This window comes from Amphiura filiformis, chromosome 2, assembly GCF_039555335.1.
Source record: "Amphiura filiformis chromosome 2, Afil_fr2py, whole genome shotgun sequence".
Lineage (NCBI taxonomy): Eukaryota > Metazoa > Echinodermata > Ophiuroidea > Amphilepidida > Amphiuridae > Amphiura > Amphiura filiformis.
The window spans coordinates 47,344,285-47,357,802 of NC_092629.1; the positions used below are offsets into that span (position 1 = coordinate 47,344,285).

At 37.7% G+C, this 13,518-nt stretch overlaps 1 long non-coding RNA gene across 1 annotated transcript; it reads left to right on the top strand.

Annotated features, from left to right (window-relative positions):
* Positions 1 to 10,391, top strand: LOC140146302 (uncharacterized). Its single transcript, XR_011858222.1, has 3 exons — positions 1 to 124; positions 7,669 to 7,741; positions 9,588 to 10,391. It is a non-coding gene; the product is annotated as an uncharacterized lncRNA (long non-coding RNA).
* The last annotated feature ends 3,127 nt before the right edge of the window (positions 10,392 to 13,518 follow it).

Sequence of the window (13,518 nt, forward strand, 5' to 3'; positions counted from 1 at the left end):
TGCAACAAATAGCTGTACAGGTCAGTGATTAATACCAATTGCCATTCCAAAGACTTCCAAACTGGTTTAACTACAATCCATTTGGCCTACTGATTATTGAGACTCGTCATAACTATATCTTAAGGTAAGTCATTACATTACCTCCTTCATACTTTAAATACATAAATCGTAAGTATCGTGTATGCCGGGCGTGTATGTAGGTTCCCATTTTGTGTAAATTTGTACATAATGATGCCAATGCGCATCCATAGTTGACCCGTTCTCACAAAACAACATGTCAAGATTTAACAACCAAATATGTCAACATTTGTCAATCTTTATTATGTTAAGGGGGTACTACACCCCTGACCAATTTTGTGCATATTTTTGCATTTTTCTCAAAAATTATAACGCATTGGTGACAAGTAAGATATGTATATTATAGGGGGCAAGGACTACAACTACTGCACTGAAAATTCAGCAACTCAAGATAAGTAGTTATTGATTTATTGATCAAATATTGGTTTTCCCTCATTTTTGACTGTAACTCCACAACTGTTGTCTGTGATGAAATAAAAATTTCCAGTGCAGTAGTTGTAGTCTTTGCCCCTATAATATAAATATCTTACTTGTCATCAATGCGCTATAATTTTTGAGAAAATGCAAAAATAGGCACAAAATTGGGCAGGGGTGTAGTACCCCCTTAATGTTTTGTTAATGTTAATTAGGTCTGCGCTGTAAAAACAGTTAAGGGTAGACGCGGTATTGTTGGTCGAAGCAGCCTAAATATCGATTTTCATTATCAATATATTATTGAAAAATAACACTTTGATGTTTTGCAAAAGTTCATTCTACAAATCATATACTTTGAAAACTTGCTTGATTTCTTGTTGTTAATGAGTTATGTACGTTTTACAAATGTGTTGTTGTTTCAGCCCTTTTTACAACATAACTAAAAAACCACAGGACCTACAAATCTATATTTGTGATATTTGAATTCTTCTACATTCGCTATGAAATGATAAATGCAATTTTTGCCAAAGCTCACTACCGTAGGCCTACCATTCGCAAGATGCAGGGAACTACTAAATCGCAACAGTTTAAAATAGTTGCTACCCTTAGGCCTAAATATTTTCTAACAACTATTGTACCATTTCTAAGTTCTAAGTATTTAAATGCAATATAATGTGTTAGGATAAATTAAACAAATGAAGTGTTTGGAATTTGACATTGGCGTTTAGAAATGAAACATGTTTAGAAACATGGTGACATTTGGTGTTTAAAATCCTAACACTGTTTTGCAGTGTAGGCCTATAATATTGAGCCTATATGTATCTTTTAACTCTCTCTTGCACGCAATTGTCGACTGGTGACGTAAAGTTTAATTTATTCGCAATTGTACATTTTCATGTCCGTATAAAATGCATAAAATGAGTACAGACAATTATATTGCCATATTGCTCTTTGCTATTTTGAAAACAAAAAAAGTTTCTTAAGGGTTTATCTCATCAGGTAGGCCTATGCTGATAGTCCAGGTTTTGCAGGAACGGGTCACATAATTATTTCAGCTTAAAATAATACTCATTTGTTGCTAACCGATTGCGACTAGTTAAATTGACTATTTTAAGGGTTATTTATTATAGGTGTAGGTCAAATGTAGATCATGAAGAGCAAGAATAAAAAGATTTTTTAATTAGGCCTAGGCTATCCCGGGATCGGGAGTAACTTCTAAATGGGAAAACTCTCAAAAACAGGATTTCCTCATTTTGTCACAAATGCATTAAAATGCATTTTAGAAAAAAAAACTGCACTGGTACATGTACCAAACACAAAAATAAACAAACAATAAATCCCTGACATCGCACGACTTGAATAGGCCTAGACTTGACGGCATAGCGAACTTGCCGTAACGGGTCATTGGAGCATAAAAGTGCATTATCAATCAACTTGTTTATCATTAGGGCCTATGGCATATTTACCTGAATACAATTAAGGGGCTGTGCAATAATTATGAGCCCGGGGGGATTTCCAAACGGCTCGCCAAAACCCCTCCCCCCCCCTCTCTGCCCCCCAAAAATTGCTTGCCCCCCCCCCCCCAATCGGCCTGCCAAAATATCTTTGCCACCCCCCCCCCCTTTGCACATGACAATTTTTTGGGAGTCCAATTTGCAATGGTCTGCGAGCGCAACGAGCAGGAAAATTTGCATGTTTAAGCGTTTCCGTACTGTTATCCTAAGCCTTTTTAGAGCGTTTTATTTAAAAGGCGCCCCGTGAATGTGTGCCAAAAATCGCTTGCCCCTCCTCTCGGTTTGCCACAAATTGCTTGCCCCCTTCGGCTCGCCAAAAATTTCTTGCCCCCCCATTTTACCTTCCCCAGGGCTCATAATTATTGCACAGCCCCTAAACGGTTGATGCAGCATCAGATATCAGCGGCAAAAAGGTGCCAAATAGGAGAGTTGTCATATGACCTATGGAAAATGAATTCATAAATAAATACCAACACACAAAAGTATATAAATTTACTTCTGTATTCATAAATACCAACACACAAAAGTATATAAATTATGTCAGGCGGATTTATCCGCCTGATATACTGTGAAGCTCCTAAATCTTCTTCTTTCTTCTTTAGTAGAACCAAAAATTGCTACTAGTGCCAGACGCTTGGACCAATTTTGATATAAAATTGGATGGATTGAGCATGATACACAAAGATATTGGTCGAGCTGTGAGTTTTAAAAGATATCGTGCGAGGCGATAGCCGAGCACGATATCTTTTAAACTCACAGCGAGACCAATATCTTTGTGTATCGTGCGAAAGGATCCATTCAATTTTATCATTATTATGCTTTGAGAATCTGTTTTTTGGTCAAAAATGTGATATTTGGTCAAAAATGTGATTTTGGTCAAAAAAGTGATTTTTGGTCAAAATGAGATTTTTGGTCAAAAATGTGATTTTTGGTCTAAATTTTAAATTTCTCGATTATATTCTGTAACCGCCTAAACGGTGGTACGATATCTATACACTACATGTATGGTGATCGTGGACTGCAAGCTGATGCAGAGACCTCCGTGTTCAGGTGAAATTGGTCGCCAATATCCAGAATAATTGGTTTTAAAAAATGTGTATAAAGTATAGGATGGCAGATTCTCAAAGCATAATAATGACCAAACTTGGCCACAAGAAGCACTGACCCAAGCTTAATATAACTTCTACACAGATAGGGGTCAAAGGTCATGTAAGGGTTATTAGGGGTCATTTTGTGAAAATCTTAAAAATGCTACTTCTCCTTTAAATGACATGCTATGACCACCAAACATGGTCAGCAAGAACCGCTGGCCCAAGCTTCAAATAAGTTGTACCACAGATTGGGGTCAAAGTTCATGTAAGGCTTAATAGGGTCATTTTGTGAAAATATTTGCGTGAAATGTAATGAAGCAGCTATCATTAGAGGCAGCAATTTGGCAGATACCTTGTGCAGGGAAACAGCTATCTGATAACAAGAGGAGTTTTGTATAATAATCATAAGGGGATCATGAAACATCAGCTATGGTCATCCAAGGTCAAATGTTACAGCTGTTCCGATGGGGCAGTAACTCTGGGAAAATGATCCCTGACACTTGGGGAGTATGAAACCACAAAGGTCATGTGAGGTCAAAGGTCAGGTCAAATTTAAAGTTGCTCCGATAGTGCTGTAACTTCGGAAAAATGATCCCTGACAATTGGGGAGTATGAAACCACAAAGGTCATGTGAGGTCAAAGGTCAGGTCAAATTTAAAGTTGCTCCGATCGGGCTGTAACTTGGAAAAAATGATCCCTGACAATTGGGGAGTATGAAACCGCAAAGGTCATGTGAGGTCAAAGGTCAGGTCAAATTTAAAGTTTCTCCGATAGGGCTGTAACTTCGGGAAAAGGATCCCTGACAATTGGGGAGTATGAAACCACAAAGGTCATGCGAGGTCAAAGGTCAGGTCAAATTTAAAGTTGCTCCGATCGGGCTGTAACTTGGAAAAAATGATCCCTGACAATTGGGGAGTATAAAACCGCAAAGGTCATGTGAGGTCAAAGGTCAGGTCAAATTTGAAATTGCTTCGATTGGGCTGTAACTCTGGGAAACCAATCTCTGACACTTCATGAGTATAAAACTAAAAAGGTCATGCGAGGTCAAAGGTCAGGTCAAATTTAAAGTTGCTCCGATCGGGCTGTAACTTGGGGAAAAGGATCCCCGACACTTAGGGAGTATGAAACCATAAAGGTCATCTGAGGTCAAAGGTCAGGTCAAATTAAATATTGCTCCGATCAGGCTTTAACAACTTGCGGAAATGATCCCTGACACTTGGGGAGTATAAAACCGTAAAGGTCATCCAAGGTTACAGGACAGGAAAGGTCAAATGAGGTCAAATGTTAAAATAGGCCCGATTGGGCTTAAATGTGATGCAAATTACCCTTGATTTGAGAGAGCATGAGTAGTCAACTCACGTTTACCCGAGGTCAAAGGTCAAATGAGGTCAATCAGAAGTCATCGCCTGACATTCGTGGCTCGTGAGCCACAGTAGCTCTAGTTTACTTCTGTATTCATACTAAATGTTGTACTGACAAATTTAACGCAAAGTAAGCATAGAGAAACATTGTGAATCACAGGATGTGAACATCTATACTTTGAAAGTTATAGGCCTAGATGTAATTAAAATAATAAGCATATCAATTATCTCGTATAAAATATAGAATCTAAGCACCGTTAAGGGGGTACTGCACCCCTGTCCAAATTTGTGCCTATTCTTGCATTTTTCTCACAAATTATAGCGCATTGGTGACAAGTAAGATATGTATATTATACAGGGTGTCCCAGAATGATTTTTACCGTGTTTGCAAAAATAACTAAAAATAGAAGACGGGCAGTGTATCTATTTTTGATACCAGCATTATGATGTTGAAAATGTCTCCTACTTATTCTGTTAATTTCAGCACGCTACCTTTATTTGTTTTGGCGTGGCATGCAATAATGTAAAATCGATGAAAAACGACTCGCATACCTTTGAAAAATGGCACGATACGATTAAATGAAGAACGTGGGATGTGTGGACGACAACTACTGTTGGGGTTGCGCCTTAAAGCTTGCCGGACAGCTGCAATGTTCGCTCTAGTTCTTACAGTCTTACGAGCACCTGAAGCTTCACTCTGCCGATTCCTGACAGTTCCGTGCTCGTCAAACTTCTTTACGTTATACACTATCGTCTAATGAATCTTCTTTACGTCTCAACATAGCTGCCGGTTTGCCAGTAAGTTTTTGAAAGAAATCCACGCTGCTGTACAGTAAATTGAGGAGCCGTCTTTTCTGTACCACAACCAGTTCGATCTCTGCAAGCATTTCAAATGACATGGACCTCACACCACAATAACTATATTTAAAACTACCGCCAAAGAGAGAATGGGATTAGGCCACAAATCCTTAATTCCATATAATGATTGCTTCGTAACGTCATAAATAATAGATAGATATCGGCTATTTAGTGGAAATATGAACAGGGCACAACTAAAATACCTGCATAACTTTTTCCAAATAACTTTGTGCTGAACGGTTAGTAATGTTACAGATTTTCAAAATAGGTTGCGTTGTCAAAACTTAGAATTCACCATTTTTACGCAATCTTCTATAACTTCTACTAGAATCGTCCAATTTTTAAATTTTTAAAAATCTGAGAAAGCTAAATACATGTAGAACTTAAAATGCAAAACAATATGACCATTCAACATGCCCTTCATACCTAAAAAATTCCATCTTTCCCGGTATAGATCATTCTGGGACACCCTGTAGGGGCAAGGACTACAATTACCGCACTGGAAATTTTATTTCAACTCAGACAACAGTGGTGGAGTTACATGCAGTCAAAAATGAGGAAAACCAATATTTGATCAATAAATCAATAACTACTTGCCTTGAGTTGCTGAATTTTCAGTGCAGTAGTTGTAGTCCTTGCCCCTATAATATACAATATCTTACTTGTCACCAATGCGCTATAATTTTTAGAAAAATTGCAAAAATAGGCACAAAATTGACCAGGGGTGTAGTACTCCCTTAAATCATGCAAGATAAATTAATTTCATAGCAAAAAAAGTGTATCTCTGAATTGTGCTGATCATTTTCAACATGTATCGATCGACTTTTAGGGCGACTATGCATAACAATAGAAGAGGGTCATGCTAGGGTTCTGAGTGTTCAGACCCCGGGTTCAGACGCGTTCTGGATTCGTTTGAAGTGTTCAAGAGCAAAATCTTCTGATTACAAAATTCAAAATCAAGCATGAAGATATCGGGGCGATGACACTGTGCATCGCCCCGATATCTTCATGGCAGAAATTGCCATGGTAGGTTGAATCCACAGCCACTCATGGCCATTTTGTTCGTTGAGACGCATAATGACAATAGTCTGGTAATTGACCTCTCTATGTGTGAGTGAGCATGTATACGCCATGATCATGATGATGAGGTCAATGGACGTCTATACATACATACACTGGGCTTTTATATTGCGCCATTTCGTTTAGACCACAGCGCATAAAAATACAACAACATACTATTTAAAAAGCAATAAATAAACAACAATCTGAGTGAAAAAACTACTATTGAAATGCTTTTAGACTGCCTCCACGAAAGTGAGTGCAGCTAGCCTACGCTGCGCTATAGTTCGGCACATATAAAATCAGAATATTTTTGTCAGTTTTTGAGTTCAAGACGCACGCTTCTTTCTCAAGACGCTAGCTAACGACTATCATATCCGTTGAACACATATATTCAAGTACAAGAAACAAAATCTGGCTTCTTTAGACTAAATCAATTACGGGAGATATTCATCATTTTTTTTTTTTTTTTTTTTCCATTTTTATTGCCCTGTACTTGGGACTGGTGGGTGGAGAAAGGTTACAGAAAACCACCAGCCCCCTTCTTCATGTCAGCCATACAATATTATAAACAAATATGCAATTATTCCTTTAAGCCCAAATTAAAGTTTGATATGCAGCTACACTTGTAATTATTGACGCCCACCACTCACAAGTGCTGTGGTGTATACACCACACATATTCATCATTTTCTACCCCGGTATCCAAAGATTTATCGTCTGAATATCAAATCGTGCACAGCACATTCACGTGTATCGATCCCGGGTATTCATTTCAGTGTCTCTGCTGTATAATGTAATTATTAACCGGGCGATGTCGGTGTGCATTAGGCACTGAGACATTTGAAATTACGAATCACGTCATCTTGTAGGGGTGGTACAATAAATATGTGTACCCCGTGGTGGTGAATTATAGGGGGACAACGATTTTTTGACACACAGGGGGTGGGAACATTTTTGGTACGTCGAAGGGAGGGGGACAACCACCATTGGCAGGTCAGGTGTGGGGTAATTTTTGGCACAGATGTTTTGTGCACTCTTTACTCTTTGCCGTTCCCATTTTATCTCTGAAAAATTTCGGGTGGGGGAGGCAATTTGCCCCGAGAACTCTAAGAACCGGCAAGATAAAATAGTGACAAGTGGAGTGTAGCTAGGAAAGCGAGCGGAGCGACTAATGTGTGGGGTCCAGGGGTCCGCCTTAAGGTTGAAATAGTTAAGAAAGAATACAAAAATTCTTTCTTAACTATTTCAATCTTACTAACTTGTTCAATCCTTACCTATTTTTGTATTACAGTTTAACGCAGTTTTGAAGATGAAGATCGCTCTTCTGGTTCTCTGTCTTGCTGCCTACTCTTCGGCACAACTTAGTAAGCATATAATAACTTGAATAAGAATAGAGTGTGATGTGCCCTGAGTAATTTAATTTGATGATTTATCTCTGTGTACAATTAAAATTTATTTTATGAGACATTTTAGGGATTCCCCTTTCTTGCATCAACTTGGTCAAAAACAAATGGAATCATTTCTAATTTTGGATCATATGGGAATACCCCTGAGGTTGTAAATTGAAGATGATGTCACGGGATTCCCCTCAGGAAGTGATGAAATGTGAAAGGTTAATAATATAATTAAGACTTGGGAATTTCTCAGACTGCAGAATAGTGTGGAGGTAGTAATAGCCTATTGATATTATGGGGTTTTTCCCAGTGCTTGATATATAAGAAAATGTAAACACAATTATTGACACAGTTGATAGTGTTGATCTGGGCTAGCTAGCTAATATTCTTACAGTCCAATTCCTTCAAAGAAAGGAAATTGCAAACCAGAAATATTTTATGTAGTCAAAGTACTACTATTTGCCAGTGTTGTCGGAGAAGATCTAGAATACGTCAAAGAACGTACTTCTTCCAAGAAAGGAATATATATTCTTCTGTCGACTTGCTGAAGTCTGGTGTTTTGATTCAACGCAACTGTCAATATAAGTGGGGACAACTGCATCGCAGTCCTGCTTCCTGAAGATATTGTGTGAAAGGTGGGAATAGCACCATTTTTGGAGAAAGTAGCGCAAGGAGATAACGGTTTGGAGAAAGCAACGCCATTTTTGTGTGAGGATTTTACTTGCAAGGATATTTATCAATGCAAGTGTACAAAGGACTTCACTGATTTTCGCAGGGCAAGAGAATATGGTTATACATCAGCCGTCCAGAACATTGCAAGAACTCTTTATGATCACCAAGAAGAAGAATGCTGGCTAAGTACTAAATAGTTAAAGAGTGATTATATTTAATTATTGTGTATGTACATTTGTTGTCATATATTGTACAAATTATAACTAGCTTTCAATTAAAGACTTAGATTTTGTTAGCTTAATCAAACAGTGTATTTGTGTTGTGCATTCGTGTGAGTTCGGGTAAAAGGTGATTTTGGCCTTGAGTCAAGTACGACTCGTAACAAGAGAATATAGCGTAAACATAAATGAAAGATAGAACTTTTATTCTAAACGCATAAAAGTTGCTCGTCTTGAATTTTCAGTTGTTAAGGGCTCGGATAGCAACGTTTGCACAGTATTTTTGTGGGACATGAGAGCACATCAGACATATCGAATTGCATTCTCAATACGAAGAATGTCCTTCTGACATGTCTGATATCAAATAATTTTGATTTTTTTTAATTCGCGATATAATAGGCCTACTAAATTATTTGGCAAATTATTTTTGACATTCCTCGAAGTAAAATTTATAAATCTAATGACATTTACTTAAAGCCTGTAGCTGGGAGGAAAAGCCGACGATCATTTGAAAATATTGACTTTTTTTTCGTAATTTCAATGATATTTGTCTATAATTCCATATCTGTTCACATTGTGGTACATTAACTGAACACAATACCTTTATTCTCTAAATTTCTTGTTATACAAAAAACCTACCACGAATAGTTTGTGGGGAAGGGTTTTTTTCACCGAGATGAAATAGCATTTCCGCGTGTTTCAGCAGTGGCATACTCACGGAGCTGCAAGGGGCTGCGAACGCCACTGCGTTTCAGGCCTTATGGGGCGGGGGGGGGGGGTCATGTAAACTATTTTTTCTTACCCCACAACCTATTGCTTCAACTTACACAATACCCCACAAGAATGCTAACACACTAAAAAGGCTGGCTACGCCGCCTCTGAATATGACTGATGAGCTGAAGACTGACCACTATTTCTTCTTGCAGGTTGTGATAAAGGATGGACGCTTATCGGACGTGAGTGTTACTTGGATTTCCAACCCACTCCTGCGGGTGAACCACTGCAATTTTTGAGGACCTGCTGCGACCAACCACGCGGCAAAGAAATCTGCGAATGGTTTGAAGCACATCTAGTCGACATTAAATCTCAAGAAGAACAAGACAACATCCGGAGCTGGCTTGAAAGTATCAACTCAACGGACGTATGGATGGGAATGACGTCACCAGCTGATGGGGGAAACCTCTTCCATTCCGACCGTACTCCAGTTGAATACACCTCATGGTCTACCAGTGGGAGAAACGACCCGGTAAACTGTGTGAGGATGGAGCAGACGGAGGACGAGATGTTCAACTGGTCCGATCGGGCATGCCACTGGCAATACGGAGTCTTGTGCGAGAAAGCAGCGAATGAGCCTAAGATGAGAAAGGGCAATAATTAAGGCACAACATCTGTTTTAGTCCTATAGCGCTATCAATGCTCGAAGAGGTACCGATGGCACTTTTTATCGTACCCTATAATTGTACAGTGCATTTCATTTTTTTATTTAAAAGAAAAAAATAACACTATAACTGCAGTTGATTATTATGCTTGATATACTTTATTACATCTCAAGGGAGTGATGTTAAGAGGCATCGGTACCTAATTAACCGGGCACCGATAGTTCTATAGGACCAAATTTGATGTGGTGCCTAACAGCCATCAGAGCTCTCTCAAATCTGTTGTTACGATCATAGGTGTAGGGCTGGCACTTTCACAGTAAAGGGTATTCGGTGAGAGCAACATATAGGAAAGTATGGGTTCATTTGGTGAGAGCATGATTTTTGGCATTCGGTGTGGGCAAAATGTACAAAATATGGGGTCATTGGGTGAGAGACGGACTGTTTGGATCTAAATTAAAGGGGCATTGGGCATGTTGGGTGACCTTTTTAAAATGGGGCCTTTGGGTGAGAACCAAAATAAGCTTTGAAAAATTAATTTCTAGTTCTAAATGACTAAAAAAACAGTGATAGATGACTCGTTGCTGTTCAAATGGAAAATAAAGGTCTTTGGGTGACAGATCGAAATGAGTTATAAGGGATCCTTGGGTGACAGACCATTTGCTCATAACAAAATATGGGTTTTTTTGTGTGACAGCGATGCTGAAAGGGGGTACTAACGGCCCTACATAGACGTCACCTCCAAAGTAGGAGTGCCCCTCCCCCGGGTGATCATGGGTAGGACAAAATGGAAGTAAAAATATTTCCATAAATATTGAAATAAAGGTATCTGTAAACTGTTTATCATGTTTATTTAAGGGCTTAATTGGATAGCTACGTTTTCGCGTATTTTTTGTGGGACCTGAGAGCACATCAGACATGTCGAATTGCATTTTCAATACGAGGAATTTCCTTCTGATATCAAATAATTTTGATTTTTTAAAAATTCGAGACATAATGCACTCTTTATGGCAAATAAATGTATTTGAAAGTTAAAAGTCCTCGAAGTAAACTAATGATATGTACTTAAAGTGTATGTAGCTGGGATGAAAAGCCGACGATCCGAAATTGAAAGTTTGACCTTTCATTGAAGATAATACATTTTTTCCCAAAACGACATCAATTGTTTTGGTGTTTTGGGGAAAAATCTATATCTTCAATGCGAAAGGTCAACATTTTCAATTGATCATCGGCTTTAAATCCCAGCATTATACACGTAAGTACATATCATTAGACTTATACAATTTACGTCGAGGACTGTTAAATTTCATTAATATAATTTGCCATAAAATGAATATTATATCGCGATTCTCAAAAAAATTTTATTTGATATCATCAGGACATTCCTCGTATGAAAAATGCAATCATATAATGTCTGAAGTGCTCTCACAAAAATACGTGAAAACATCGCTATCCCAGCCCTTAAACCCATCAGATATTTTGATATTTTCCGTGGATGTATTCACAATCTTGTCAATCAAGAGATAAATGGGTTTTTTTCTAAGCAGCTATACAATTTAAAATATGGCGGCTCGAGAAAAAAATATATAGTCAGTCATTATTCTATTAACGTATGACACCTTTTTGGACCAAAAATAACTTTTTAGCCAAATATGATCTACATCTACATCTACATAAATAGGCCTACTCAACAAAGTTGCATGAAAGCAATATCTAGTAAGGCGCCAGTTGAATACAACATGGCTATACAAAACTGAAGAAAAAATACATTAAATTACATATTATTAATACAACTCTTGAAGCAGTCAACTGATTTGGCAATGATAAACAGACACAGACCTTATTTGGTCTATAGGCCTACCCAGGCAAAAAATTAGGCATGAGTCATGCCCATGAACATGCCATGATCTTGCCAAGAATATGCTAAGAACATGCTCTATTTTCGATAGCAACGGGCATGAATTTTCGTGAATTTGGGAATTTTTGATGGGGTTGTTCATGCTCACATATGCCTTTTCGTGCCTTTTCATGCTTTTTTGTGTCATGCGTTTGGTCAGAGCCTTGACATGTTCAGGGCATTTTCATGGGTAGGCTAACGAATATGGGCATGAATCGCGGTCAATGTCAAATTCTCTCTGCTTCCATGCCCATAAATTCATTATTCATGGGTAACTCATGGCATGAATCGTAGTCAATGTCAAATTTTCTCTTCTTCCATGCCCATGAATTCCTTATTCAAGGGCATCAATTATATTTTATTGGGTTCAAATTTCATTCCTAATTTCATGCCCATGAATCCATGATATAGGATTTTATGGCATGTTCATGCCACATACAAAACAAAATAATCGGAATGTCTTGCCATGTTCATGGCATGATTTGCATAGCAACCAGTAGCGAATTTTGGGAATACCCATGATTTATTTTTGCCTGGGTATTCCAATAAATAAGGTAAGTGCCCCAAAAATGAAAAGAAAAAACATAAACTAGCCACAGTTTGGATTTGCCCTTTTCCTATAGTGTGTTCCAAAATAATTTGAGGCAAAAATGTGTTTTTTGTCATTTTCTCCAAAAACGTTTCTTTTTACCCCAAATATGTGTTTAGATTTAAATTTCTTGACTAAATTTACATTCCAAAAATGTATACTTTTATATATCTTGTTGCATTATTTTAGGTAATGTATTTCACACATGCATGCACTGTAAAAGCAAGAACAAATTCCTAAATTAAACAGTATTTTTGTTGGACATGCGATCATCAGACGCATCAAATTGCATTCTGAATAATTATAAGGGATATTAATTTGAGATATAATACAAATTTTATGGCAAATTATTGACAATTTATATTTTCGAAGAAAGATTTAGTGATATGTACTTAAAGTGTATGTAGCTGAGAAGAAAACCCCTCCATCATTTGAAGATTTTGACCTTTCGTATTGAAGATATACCCCCCCATATGATCAAAAAGTTTATTGTGTCTCAGGTCCCACAACAAATGCTGTACAAACATTGCTGAAATATTTTAATGCCGGCATGGATCACTGACAGAGTAAACATGGTAAAGGGAACTTATGTTGATTTTTGTGTCTACATAGTTTTATCATAAATAAAGGATGAAAATCATGTTGAAATAAATTCGAAGCATGACTTATTGTAGGCCTACTATACTGAAATACATAGGAAAAAAAATTAAATACGCAATGTGTGATCTTTTAAAATGATTTTGGTTCATGGTTCAATCTTGCCCCCCCCCCTCCCCAAATACCGATGTAGGTATACAGTGCCCTCTCTAGCTAGTTCTTTGAGCGCAGCAAACCTGCAAAAGGCAATGGTTGGAGCCCTCTATTGATAATTGCGCTGAGTATTTTAAACGCAAACAAGAAATGTCTTTAAAAAGACAACGCCATGGATGAAGATCATGTTTCATAATTTTGCATTGCAAGTACTTGGAAAGCTAGTAAATTTGAATGTTTGGCAC